The 13,142-nt window shown below is 41.2% G+C and overlaps 1 protein-coding gene across 2 annotated transcripts in view; it reads right to left on the bottom strand.

Moving 5' to 3' along the window:
• Tgfbrap1 (transforming growth factor beta receptor associated protein 1) overlaps window positions 1-13,142 on the bottom strand; it is a 60,823-nt gene that overhangs the window by 47,042 nt on the left and 639 nt on the right. The gene's annotated exons all lie outside the window — the stretch shown is intronic.

The raw sequence follows: 13,142 nt of genomic DNA, 5'->3' as shown, positions 1-13,142 counted from the left end.
TTGGATGCAACATTGATTTAAGAAAATAAAACCCATTGGCTTTAATTCATTTGTATTTACAAATTTTAAAAGAAAGATATTATTATTTCAATAGACACAGAAAAGTATTAAAAAATTCAACATTCATTTACAATTTACAACAAAAATTTGTAGCATATTATCCTACTGTCTGAAACAAACAAACCAAAAAACCTAACAGCAAAATCTTAGCATTATTCCCTTTAAAACAAGGAACAAGATGAGATGCCCAAGATTCTCCTTCAGAAGGAACAACACAACTGACACCCAAGCTCAGATTTCTACTCTCTGGAATTTGAGAGTAAATTTCTGCTACTTAAGGGATCCAGTTTGTGGTACCTCCTTACAATACCGTGCAAACTAATACACCATCTCTACTCAACATCCTAAGAGCCTCTGCCAATACAATAAAGCACGAAAAAGAACAGTTACAAAGAATTGAATAGACATAGGACTATAATTATTCATGAATGACATTATTGTTCATATGGAAACACAAAAGAACCTATTAGAATTACTGAGTTTAGAAATAATTTTCTTTAGGCTGGGGTTGTGGCTTAGCAGTAGAGTGCTTGCCTAGCACATCTCGGGAGGCCCAGGGTTCGATCCTCAGCACCACATGTAAATAAATAAAATAAAAGTATTGTGTCCAACTATAACTAAAAAACAAATGTTTTTTTAAAAAGTAAGAATTTTCTTTTAAAAATAATCATGTTCAAAATAAACATACCAAAGCAATCTGCATTTCTAGACACAAACAACAATTAGAAATTTTAATCTTAAAAAAAAGTAAAACAAGGTATAAGAAAATGATTTAACAAAGATGTATAAGCTATTTATGGAGAAATATAAAATCTAAATTGTAATCTCAGCAAGAATAACTTCTGCAGAAATTGATAAACTGGTTTGAAAAATATAAAATGAATTTGAAAGGCCTAGAATAGCCAAAAGAATCTTGGAAATGAAGAACAAAACTGAAGGATACACACTAATGGATTTCAGAAATTGCTATAAAATTATAGTACGCAATTAAGACATAAGGCTAGACAACAGGTCAAGCTCCAGCCTGGGAGAAAGAACCTGGCAAATGATTCATATCCAGGATTCATATTCATATCCAGGATATATAAAACTCCTGCAGGCCAAAATATAAAAAGACAAACTTATTTTTCCAAGTGGGCCAAAGACTCAAACAGACACTTCACAAAAGAAGGTGTAGAAATGACCAAAGGAACATGAAAGAATGCACATCATCATCAGAGGCAGAGAGACTTAAGGAAATACCCCATAGCTCTTAGAATATGGCTACCCTTCAAAAGACTGATGGCAGCAACCGTGTGTGGGGACGAACAACACCTGGAATTTCACACTTGGTTGGAAGGAGCGAGTATAAAATAGCATTATCGCTTTGGAGAACTGATTGGCAGTTTTTTACAAAGTTAAATGCATTACCCCACTCATGATTTTTCCACTTCTCTCAAGTATAGATCTGTGTCCATAAAATGACTTGTACAGATCTATGCATTGTGGGCTGATTCATGATAGCCCCAAACAGGAAATAACTCAGTGTCATCCATCTGTACCCATTTAATTGTGGCATAGTCATACAGTGGAATATTATTTAAAAATAAAAAGGAATAAACTACTGATAAAGACAACAAATGGATGAATCTCAAAAAAATGTGAAAGAAACCACAAACATACTGTATATTTTCACTGCTATGAAGTAGGCAACACTAATATATGCTGACAGAAATCAGAAGTGCTTACTTTGGAAAGTACAGGGCAAGTAAATGGAGAGGGACCTCGGGAACCTGCTGGGGTGATACAAATAGTCTCTATTTGTTTGAGGTATTGATTATACAAGGTATGGATTCGTCGAAATTCATTACCTGTGCACTTCTGTGTATTTTACCATATGCAAATTATATTGTATAATTTAAAAAAATTTCCCCTAACTGATCCAGAGGAAAACTGTGCCATTCCAATGCAAATTCTAACAGGACAGACATGTGTACGTGTAACTCAACAAGTATATCCTAAAATTCAAAGGGCAGAGGCTTAGGGTGTACACAGAGCACTTGTCTAACATGAGTAAGGTCCTACGTTCGTTCCCCAGCACTACAGAATCAATAAAATAAAATTCATGTGACAGAGAAGGCCTAAAAACAAAAGATATCTCTGAAAAAGATAAGGTCAGGGGACCTGATTCAATAGGTAGAATATAATATACAGCTTCAGTAACTAAAATAATACAGTTACAAGGTTTAACCAAGAGAACATTTCTGGGTTCACATATATGGAAACTTGAATTGTTTGTTGAATATGGTTATTGTATGCACATTCAATAAACAAAAGAGTCAAGAAAAATTTTTAGAGACTGGATTTATACCTTATAGCATACACCAAAATGATTCCAGATGATTAAGATTCCTAAGTATTAAGGCATAATTTTTAAAACTTTGAGAATAAAAATATGTTCATGATCTTAGGGTAGGAGAGAATTTTTAAATGAAGATTTTTTAAAAGTACAAACCCTAAGGAGGGAAAAAAGGATAAATTCACCCACGATAAAGTGTTAAAACTTGTGTTATTCAAAAGTCACCACTGGGGGCTGGGGATGGAGCTCAGAGGTAAAGCACTCACTTGGCATGTACAAGGCCTTGGGTTGCATTCCCAGCACTACAAAAAATAAAGAAGACTCCATAAAAGAGAAAAGACAAAATGGGAAAAAATAAGTGGACTAGAGGAAGAGACACCAACATCACATGTCTGACCAAAGCCATCTGGATGACACAGGGAACTCCTAATGTAAGAATTATAACAGAGGAATCAGCAAAAGGCACAAGCAGGATTTTCACTGAAGAAGTCAGATGAATATCTAACTCATCAACACGATAAAATAATTCAACCCGATCAGTCACCTGGAATTACAAATTAAAACTACAGGGGCTGGGGATGTGGCTCAAGCGGTAGCGCGCTCGCCTGGCATGCGTGCGGCCCGGGTTCGATCCTCAGCACCACATACAAACAAAGATGTTGTGTCCTCCAAATACTAAAAAATAAATATTAAAAAAAAAAAAAAAAACTACATGAGAGTTCATTATGTACCCATTAAATTGACAACATTTGAAGGTATTTACAAGAACAAGGAATGATGAAAACCCTGCATGCTGGTAGAAACCATTTGGCCCATCTAAGAAGCCCTGACATGGCTGAGTGGGCGCTGGGTTCTACTTCTAGGTGTAGGTCTGTGGGACTTTTGTTCACCAAGACGTGAGCAAGAAAGCTTCCAACAATCTGATTTGAGATAAGGGCACACTGGAAACACCCCAGGCTCCCTCCACAGGTTGGAATGGCACACAGCAGCAGGAGAATGAACAAGGGCTCCTTACAAGGATGGATCCTACTGGCATCTCACAGGAACCAGGAACACAAATCCAGGGAGGAGGGCCCTGGGAATGGGCAGAGGATAGATTTTTTAAAAAAAAGTCATCAGTGGTATTTTGTTTCTTAAACTGATGGCTGCTTTTATTATTATTCTCTATGCCTTATCCAGAATACAAACATTCTTTTATGTGTATTAAATATTAGTGCTTAAATATACATATTTATATATGAAACATTCATTTTCCCAAACTAACCTTCTCTGAAAATAGAAAAATGGATCACAAATTGCCTGTTCCTTGTTGAAAATTCATTTCACAGAAGCATATTTATTATATGCATAGGTGATTTACTTGTAATTTCTTAGTTCATCTAAATTGAATAGTTTATACTGCATCTATAGTTAATGGTCATTTCTCAGATTACCAAAGTCCAAATTGGAGAATCTCACTGATCATAAACATTGATAGAAGAATAGTTTATTAGCTCCTGTAATCTCAGCAGCTCAGGAGACTGAGGCAAGAGGATCTTGAGTTCAAAGCCAGCCTCAGTAACACGGAGGCGCTAAGCAACTCAGTGAGACCGTGTCTCTAAATAAAATGCAAAATAGGGCTGGGGATGCGTCTCAGGGACCAGTGCCGGAGTCCAATTTCTGGTACCCCCCCCCCAAAAAAAGAGTAGATTATTAGAAGATATAGGATAAGACTGGAGATCATTCAGGGCAGCAAATGCCCTGCCTTGGGTGTGCCTGTGCCTTCCAGGGGCAGCAGCTTGTCCAAGGCCAGCTTCCTGCCCCACTTCCCTCCGGCTCTCAGGGCCATCCAAGAATCTACACACTTCCTTTTTCCACTAGTTGAAAGTTTAACAAACTGCCTCAATCCCCTTTTTGTACTAAATCTCACCAAGGTCAGGCCTTGTAAAAAAAAAAGTCACAGCAAACATCAGACATGGAATCAGAGCTTTTAAAAAAGCATATAGGTTATCTAGATGCAGAGGCTTACAGATCCAAAAGTACAAGATTCTAATTTATGTGCACATATGTACCTACACACACACACACACACACACACACAAACACAAACACACAAACTTCTGACCTGGGACAGGCATAAATATTTTGCTCTAAGAGTGCTATGGCAAAGTGGCATTTATTAAGGAATCTTTACCAGTAATTACCCTTGAGTCAGAGAATGGCACTCTGTCATCTGCTGTTATTACAGAAGGGGCACATAATAGAAGAATCAGCTGTACGATGACCTGGCATTCTATGGATCTACAAAAAAGCCTCATTCCTAAATGAAACAAACTCTTCAGAGCCCTAGGCAGCCACATGTACACCAGAACTTCATCGTGTTGGGGAGGGAGGAAGGCCCAACACTCTGTAGCCACAGGCACTTTCTATAACAAGCTAAAAATTAATTCTTCTGCATTTTAAAAAGGACACTCTACCTAAAGTTAGATTTGCTATTTTCTCATTTTACAGCAAGTTTTCCTGACTTGTTTTTAGTTTATGAGAGTCTACCATAAGTGAACATCACGTCACTACCTAAAACATCACATCACTGCCCTCTTTAAAATGTTTTTTGGGAAAAACAACCAAAATAATCCTTTGGAAGGGAATCCACTGACTAAAATATAAACTGCAGATTTGGCATAATATGTGAAACCCTTAAAACCCTAACCCTGGTTAACCTTTCCTTACTTATAAAAGTTATAGACAGCTATAATTCTTATTATATTCTTATTGTTATAATATTCTATGTTATTCTATAATAATTCTTATTATTCCATAACTTGAGGAACTACTTGTGATTTTGAACTGTAGCCAGCACCTTGTGTTCAAAGAAACCTCCCAGGATCCCCAATTCACACTGCAAAAGGGATCCTGAGTTAAGACTAGTCTCTGGACACCTTTCCAAGAAATTAAAACTAGCCAGAAAATGGTTACCATCTACTTCAGTGCTAGGGTCGACTGAACGTAATACCCCTAAATGAAACATGGCCTTGTCCAGGTCTCATCTGCCCACAGGGTCACAGGTGTATATGGAAAGTTGTGACATGTGTGAGGCCAAGGCAGAACTCAGAAGTGGCGTGTGGAGGACAGGGGACACCTTCCACTGACTGCCTGCTTGGGGATTCAGGCATCAGGTATGAATACTCTTCATCTTCTGTCGGCCTGAGGTTTTCCTATAAATACAATGACTTTTTAAAAGCTTCTATTTATGTCATCTTAATTAGGGGATTTCTTCTTATAACAAAAATATTTCTTTAAGCAATCTCTCAATTAGCTTGAGTAAAGCAGGTTAGAAACCATAGAAACCAATGCCTGTTACAAGAGCGTGTCCTGGAGAAAACGATACCTTGGTTCTAAAACTCAGAAGGGAATCAGTGGCGACTGCTGGAGTCCTAACAGCTTGAAAAAGGGCTGGGGGACAAGTCAGAGCCTGGCCAGCTCCATCAGCGGTTCTCAGCCCGTGTCGGGAGGTTATGACATTAGGGCCCCTTGATCAGGAGAGAAACTGCAAGAGCAGAAGCAGCAGCCCAAAGCAAAACATCCTGAGGAGAAAAGTCCCCAAAGGAGGCAATCTGCAGAGAGGCCTTTGCCCAGCATCCTGGGTTGTTTTAGACCAATCCCAAGATGATGAGGGGAACCAGAAGCATATGCAGGAGCCAAGCTCCTCAGATCTCAGAGTGATGCCTGGATTGGGAGAGCCCAGAAATGCCAAGGGACAGCCTGGCTCAGGCCACCTGGCAAAAGCAGAAATGATGTGGGCAGTCACGAAGGCCAAACAGTCTCGCAGTCAGACTCTGCATTTGCCACCCCATGGGACTCAGCAGAGCCTGACCCTCCAACTGTCCTCCCTGGGCATCCTCCCTCCTGTCCTGGCCATAGCATGGTTGGGGACGCTGAGCAGGACAGGTGGGTATGACTGCAGACAGTTTTCTCTTTGCTTTTGGCCTGGAAACTTCTACTTCTTTTTTAATTCTAATTTGTTATATATATGGTAGCAGAATGCATTACAATTCATATTACACATATAGAGCATGTCTTTTCATATCTCTGGTTATATACAAAGTGTATTCACACCATTCGTGTCTTCATACATGTACTTAGCGTAATGATGTCCATCTCATTCCACCATCTTTTTTACCCCCATCCCCCCTCCTGGAAACTTCTATTTCTTATGCTATTGGTGGGACTTGAAAAAAAGCAATACCCCAAAGTATGGTGCTTTCGTGTTCTGACAGGGGGACAATGAGGAAGAGCGGACAGATGCAGGCAAAGGTTTTCTCCTTATCTGTCTAAAGAAGGATCTAGAAAAAGAGACTAAAGATCAACACAGAACCTACAGGTTAAGTCCCTCTTATCTGAAATGCTTGAAACTAGAAGTATTTCAGATCTCAGAAGGTATCAGATTTTGGAAGATTTATATATACATAATGAGATGTCTTGGACAGGACCCAGGTCTAAACATGAACTTCATTAATGTTTCATATACATTTCATACACACAGCCTTAAGGTAATTTTATACTATAATTTTAGTGCTAGAGTTCTGACTGTAATTAATAACATAAGATCTTGTGTAGAATTTCCCATTTGTGGGACCACATCAATATTTTAAAAGCTCTGGATTTTAGATAAGAGATGTTCAAAATGGTACCACAAATTTTCTGAGGGCTATTACTTTAGAGGTTTATTTACATGAAAAACTTTATTCACCCTCCTGAAACTTGTGTGGCCCTCACTACTAAGGAACCTCTTGCCCTTAATCTTTTCTGTGGCTCAGGATACCATAGAAGCTTCAATCATCAGATCCTTCTTTAAAATCTCATATATTTTTGTGGCTTTTGCACATATGCAAAGTAACAAATTTGTGTGCCTTTTCTCCTGTTAATCCATCTACTGTCAGTTAATTCCAGAGATGCTCATTATGGAACCTTCAAAGAGCAGAGGGAAAGTTTTAACCCTCTCACACTATGCTGCTGACTGAATAAAGAGTCGAATCACAGCCTTGAAATTCTGTTTTGGTGGGGAAGAGGGAAACTTTGCTAACAAAAACCTGCATTGCCAGCTATATTCAGACGCATCTCTGTGCTAACCCAGGAAAATAAAATGTTAATAGAAATCCTCTACTAACAAAACAATATCTACCTCCAGTTCCCTTGGGGAATTCTTCACAGTATGTAGAAATAACTCACTTACTCATGTCTTTATCTTTGTTTATAGTGCGGCTGATTGAATCCAGCAGGCCCACTACCTCTGACCTACAGCCCCCAGCCCCAATAACACATTTAATACACTTATAAATAACATTTAATACAACCACATAAGCATCTCAAAACTTTTGAGTTGCACCTAAAAGATACATTTCAGCGGCTTTATGGGTTTGTCCCCTCTCTTAGGAGATAAACTGACTTATCAATGATCACTGTAATGGACATCACCTCAAGATTATGAAAAACGTGAATCATCTCAGTGACTGCGCTCAAGTCAGATGCAGTTTGGGATGACTTCAAGGCTCAATGGCCACACGAGATTATTTTTTCATGATAGGATGGCATGAAATTTTGTTTTTTTAAGCCACAGTTGGCTTCAGGTTGGGGAAGGGAGGGTCTTTGCTAAGTCCTCCAGATGCTCTCACAGGGTAATGAGGGGACTGGAGCACGTGGCAACTATAGAGAGAGGTGGGGGAAGCCAGAGGACAGGATTCCCATGGCTTACCAGGGCAGAGGGAAGGAGAACTGCTCACTGGGCATGGAGACCAGTGACCTTGAGGACAGCAGAGCCACCAGGAACCCCAGAACTTTATCTGAGAAGCTCCCACTGCTTGAGGGGGAGACACACAATGCACCCCAGCATGAAATTAAAATGTAATTGCAGCATGTCACCTCTGTGTGTTCTTTCCAAAAATACCCGGCCTCAACCTAATCATGAGAAAACACCAGACACGCCCCAACCGAGGGCCATTCTGCAGAATCCCTGATACCCTTCAAGAGTGCTGAGGTCATGGAAAAGACAGGAAAGCCGGAGGAATTGTGTCACGGAAAGCAGACCAAGGACACATGCCGCCAAATGCACTGGGCAAAACTGGGTCAGGAAAAGGATCCTGGAATGCTGGGATGGGAAAAAGTCACTTGAAATCTGACTACAGTGTGCAGTTTGGTTAATAGTGTTGTTCTGATATGAATATATTCATTTGGATCAAAGCAGGGTGGGGCCACCTGGGAATCTCTTCTCCAGCAGGAAAGGGGCTGATCAGGAGATCTGGGTATCAGTAACCATGAAGAATAAGATGAAACAGTGTCCACTGGAAGACTCCCTAATGTCCCTGGGGAGCTACTGCAGTGATTGTACGATTTGTTTTATTGAATCATTTCGGGAGGAGACTTGTCTCCAGTGTAGTGTCCTAGCTTAATATTCTACGTATGAATGGCAAGCTTTAAATCACAAACTTATCCTCCTTGCAGACTTGACTGTAGGCTTCCCTATGCTATTATTTAGCTGCTCTGGGCCAGGAGGGAAGAAATGGCAGTGCAGAAAGGTTGACTAACCATGGCTGGTAGGTGGAGAGCTGGGATGCCAATCTAAGCAACTTGGCTCCAGGCATGTGCCCTTAACCAGCTGCCACACTGCCTCCCAAGACAAAGTCAGCTCCAAGGCTGGATGGCACCAGCTGCCTATAGCCCTGACACTGCGACTGCTCTTTGTGACAGCCCCGGGGGTCTGGGTTTGGTAGGCTACTGAGCCATCGAAAGACTGATTTTCTTCCTTACAATGACTCTGTGAAATAGACACTACTAGGAGAGATGGTGATGTTAGGTAGCCTGCTCAAGGTGCAAAGCTGAAAGGTGGTGACATAGGGACTTTCCCCACTCATTTCTGACTCCAAGGCCATGTCCTTCCTGCTGTATTGATGGAGGGTAGGCAGTATGATCTCAGACCTTCTCTTGGCACTCAGTCCCTCCTGCAACATCTCTATGCAAAAGGCCACCAGGGTCCTTAAAGGTAACTGACTGTCCTGCTGCAGCTCATCCTGAGGGGATCCTGGTAATCAGCAGAGGACTCGCTTCCCGTTGTGGGTCTAGAAGACGATTCCCATGATTCTATCTGCTCAGACACAGAACAACATGTTTATACGTTTCCTACCAAAACAAGAGACTCATCTATGTCACATAAATTGTTTTTACTGAATGGTACCCCAGGCTGACCATGTACTCTCTAAGTACCCACAGCCGTCTGTTTATGACTCAATCATGAAATTTGCTAGGAGTCAGCAACAAATTCACTGATTTGTACCAAGGGCAAATTTCCCCCTTTTTGAAAATTAAGAAGATAGCAAAGGATTAGTCACAACAAAATGGGCCTGTTTCAATGACCTAAAGGAGCTCAAAAGAAAGAAAGAGACACAGCTAAGCTCTGTCTAATTTGTCATCTTGATGATGTTGTCCTGCTGTATACCTATATGTAACTATTCACAGTTGATGTCCTTTTGCCTGGGCAATAATAATCAAGCCCTCTTATCTGTGGGTCCACATCTGTGCATTCAACCAACTGCAGATTGAAAATATTTGGAAAAAAAATTTTGTATAGACTTTTTTTGGTTATTATTCCCTAAATAATACGTAAAACAACTAATTGACAGCATTTATGTTGCATTAGGTATTATAAATAATCCATAGATGATTTAAAGTATAAAGGAGGGTGTGCATAGGTTATATGCAAATACTACATCATTTTGTATAAGGGACTTAGCCTCTGAGGGTTTTGGTATCTATACATATATATGCACACCATATACACATACCATATGTGGTATGTACACACCATATGTGTATAGTATGTGTACATGTATGCATATTATATATGTATATAGATATATATGTACATCATATAGAATAAGAGTATCATTAACAGTTACAACTTGTGCTAGCCAACTGTCCGTTGCTGTGACAATGTACCTGAGAAAATCAACTTAAAAGGAGGAAAAGATTTGTTTTGGTTCATGGTGTCAGAGGTTTCAGTGTGTGGTTGCTTGACTCCCTTGTTTTGGGGCCTGTGGCAAGGAAGGGAGTGTTCTCATGGCAGCCACGGAGCAAGAGAGGTAGGGGCTGGGGTCCCAATACCCCCTTCAAAGCCACATCCCCAATGAGATCACTGGGAAATGACATCATTTCTTTCCACTGGGTTTTACCACCTCCCAACAGTGCCACTGGCTGGTGATCAAACCTTTAGCATATGGCCCTTGGGTACATTTAAGATCCAAACCATAACACAACTGAAAAAGGGAATTGGGGAGGGGAGGGGGGGAAATGAGAAAGGAGTAGAATGGGAATAGAGGTTTCTAAGGCATTTACTTGATAACAACTTCTTCAATAGAAAACTTTTCAACAGTAATGAAAAATTATCACTTGCCTATGGGATGTAGACAGTTGTCCTCGTTGACAAACATTACTTTTCTTGAATCTTTAAAGATTCAACAGCAGCTACTTGACTATGAGAAAAATATTTTGATCTCAAATCATCAGTATGATTTCCAAATACATTTTGCAGGAAGCATTCAATCTTATTTAGGGTAGCCTCGAATTAAGGTGTTACTTCTATATTTAGTGTATGTGTGTATATATATATATATAACTTTTCTATATATATATACATATATAAGTAGTCAGGTTTGCCACTGAGGAGACAAGTTCTAAAGTATGAGGCAAATTATTCAGCAGAATCCAAACACCTGGCTACCACAAATGATTACTTTAATGTATTTCTAATGAGGACTGGATTCTGACCAAGATGAAGACACTCAACCCATTAAGCAAAATTTCCTCGAGTTTTCTTAAAGGATCACAAATTTTTAATATTAGCATGAAAGAATAAGGCACAATAACTTCCTTTACTCTCTCTCTCTCTCTTTAGTGAACAGAAATGCTAGTTTTATATCAACCCTAGAAACAGCACTTTCAAGACAGTGAGTCTATGCTTTTTAAAACTCCTAAACTTGGAGCTGTCTAAAGGAGGAACAGACCCCATTCAAATACCTTTCTCAGAAAGGTTTAGGACAAGGTAGGTTCTGCTTTGGGAGGCTGCAGTGGTGAACAGCTCTGTCCCCAACTCTACGATAGATGTGAGTGAAGGAAGTCAGGACTGTTACCATGCTTCTTATCCAAGTGAATTTGAAATGCATGTCTTGATGTATACAGCAAATTGGAATTCAGAATCCAAAATGGATCTAACTCTAGAATAAAGCAGTCATTGGATTAATAACTACTCATAGCATAAAACCATAGATTTTCAGAACTGACAGAGATATGGCCCTACACTCTCATTTATATTTATTAACAGTGATTTATTGTGCATTTATTAAGTGCCAGGCCCTGTGTCAGGTGCTTTTCATGCACACTTTCCTATTAGACTCCATGCACCTTTTGTAATAGTAACCCTATTTAGTTGAGGAAATCAAAATGTGCAGCAAATTGCCCAAGGGCCATAGCTGGGAATTGAACCCACAGCCCACACTCATCATGGCTATGGCCTTCAGACCCATGCCATAGATGAAATGGGGCCTGGGAAAGGCTGGTTGTGAATAGGTTCCAGGGGGTTCCATTAGTGTCCTAGGCTGTCTTTGTTTCACACCAAAGAGGCTGCTGCTACAACTGTGGAGGTTGCTTGCCTGGCAGAAATAGAAGGAAAAAGAAAAGGAAGCAGCTGGCCAAATGCTCCTCCCTATCTGCCCATGGAGCTGGGGTATGCAGTTATCTACCAGCTCTGCTGACTAAAAAAGAGAAGTATGTCCACCACTACGACAGAGTAGCGGGCACCATGTAGCGAACCAGCTCATGCTGCATCAGGATCCTCCCTGCACACCTTCTCAGTGCCTTAACTTATCATCAACCACAATCACACCCAATTCTGCCTTCCTTCCTGTTGAACCTGGTGGCTACCCAGGGCATCAGTGACTGAACCCCACTAAGACCACAGCGCCCAATGTGGTCTCTTTGCCTGTGGAAAGCCCATTTCCAGCAGGTCTAGGAAAGGTCCCAGAGCGGCCTGGGAGAGAGGCTTCTTGAAGCAGAAACTACAGCGGGAGCAGAAAACTGGACAGGCTCAGTCTTTAAAGTCAACCCATGTAACATACAGAGGCAAGCCACCAACTCCCACCTGTCCCTCTGGAAGGCACTGGAAAGAGAAAATCCCATAGGGTGCACCTTCCAGCCCTCAATCTGATGTCAAAGACAGGGATCAGGAACCCCGCGTGAGGCCTCTTTCTCTGCTCAACATGCCCCTGCCTAATCTCCCAGTTCAGGACAACAATTCAGGCCCTGTGACCCCAAACTTTAGCTCTCAGATGTAAGGGGCTCAGGGAAACCTCAATTACAGCGTTCAAACCATTCAAATCAGGGGTGGAGGCTCCAGAGGCACAGGGGGACAGTCCTTCCAGATCCCTGTGCCCAGAAACACAAGTCAAGGACGAGGTGCACCAGATCTTCCTCCACCTTCTACACACACACACACACACACACTAGCTGACCCCGCACTCCTGCACACCCGTCCCATCCCACAAACACGGGAACATCCACTGGCTCCCCCAGCGAGCACGCCGGACCCCCAAACTGGACACGGGGCTCCAACCCACACCTGCACACCTGCTCTGTCCTGCAGACCCTCGCTCCGCGTTCGCAGCGTTCCTGTCTCACTACACCTGCCCGAGCGGAGCGCGCACGCAGCGCTCACCCTCCA

This window comes from Marmota monax, unplaced genomic scaffold, assembly GCF_021218885.2.
Source record: "Marmota monax isolate L192 unplaced genomic scaffold, Marmota_monax_Labrador192_F-V1.1 WCK01_AAM20220418_F8-fsc00271, whole genome shotgun sequence".
In the NCBI taxonomy this organism is placed as follows: domain Eukaryota; kingdom Metazoa; phylum Chordata; class Mammalia; order Rodentia; family Sciuridae; genus Marmota; species Marmota monax.
The sequence above is the reverse complement of the archived record's forward strand: the minus strand, read 5'-3'. Positions and strand labels throughout refer to the sequence as shown.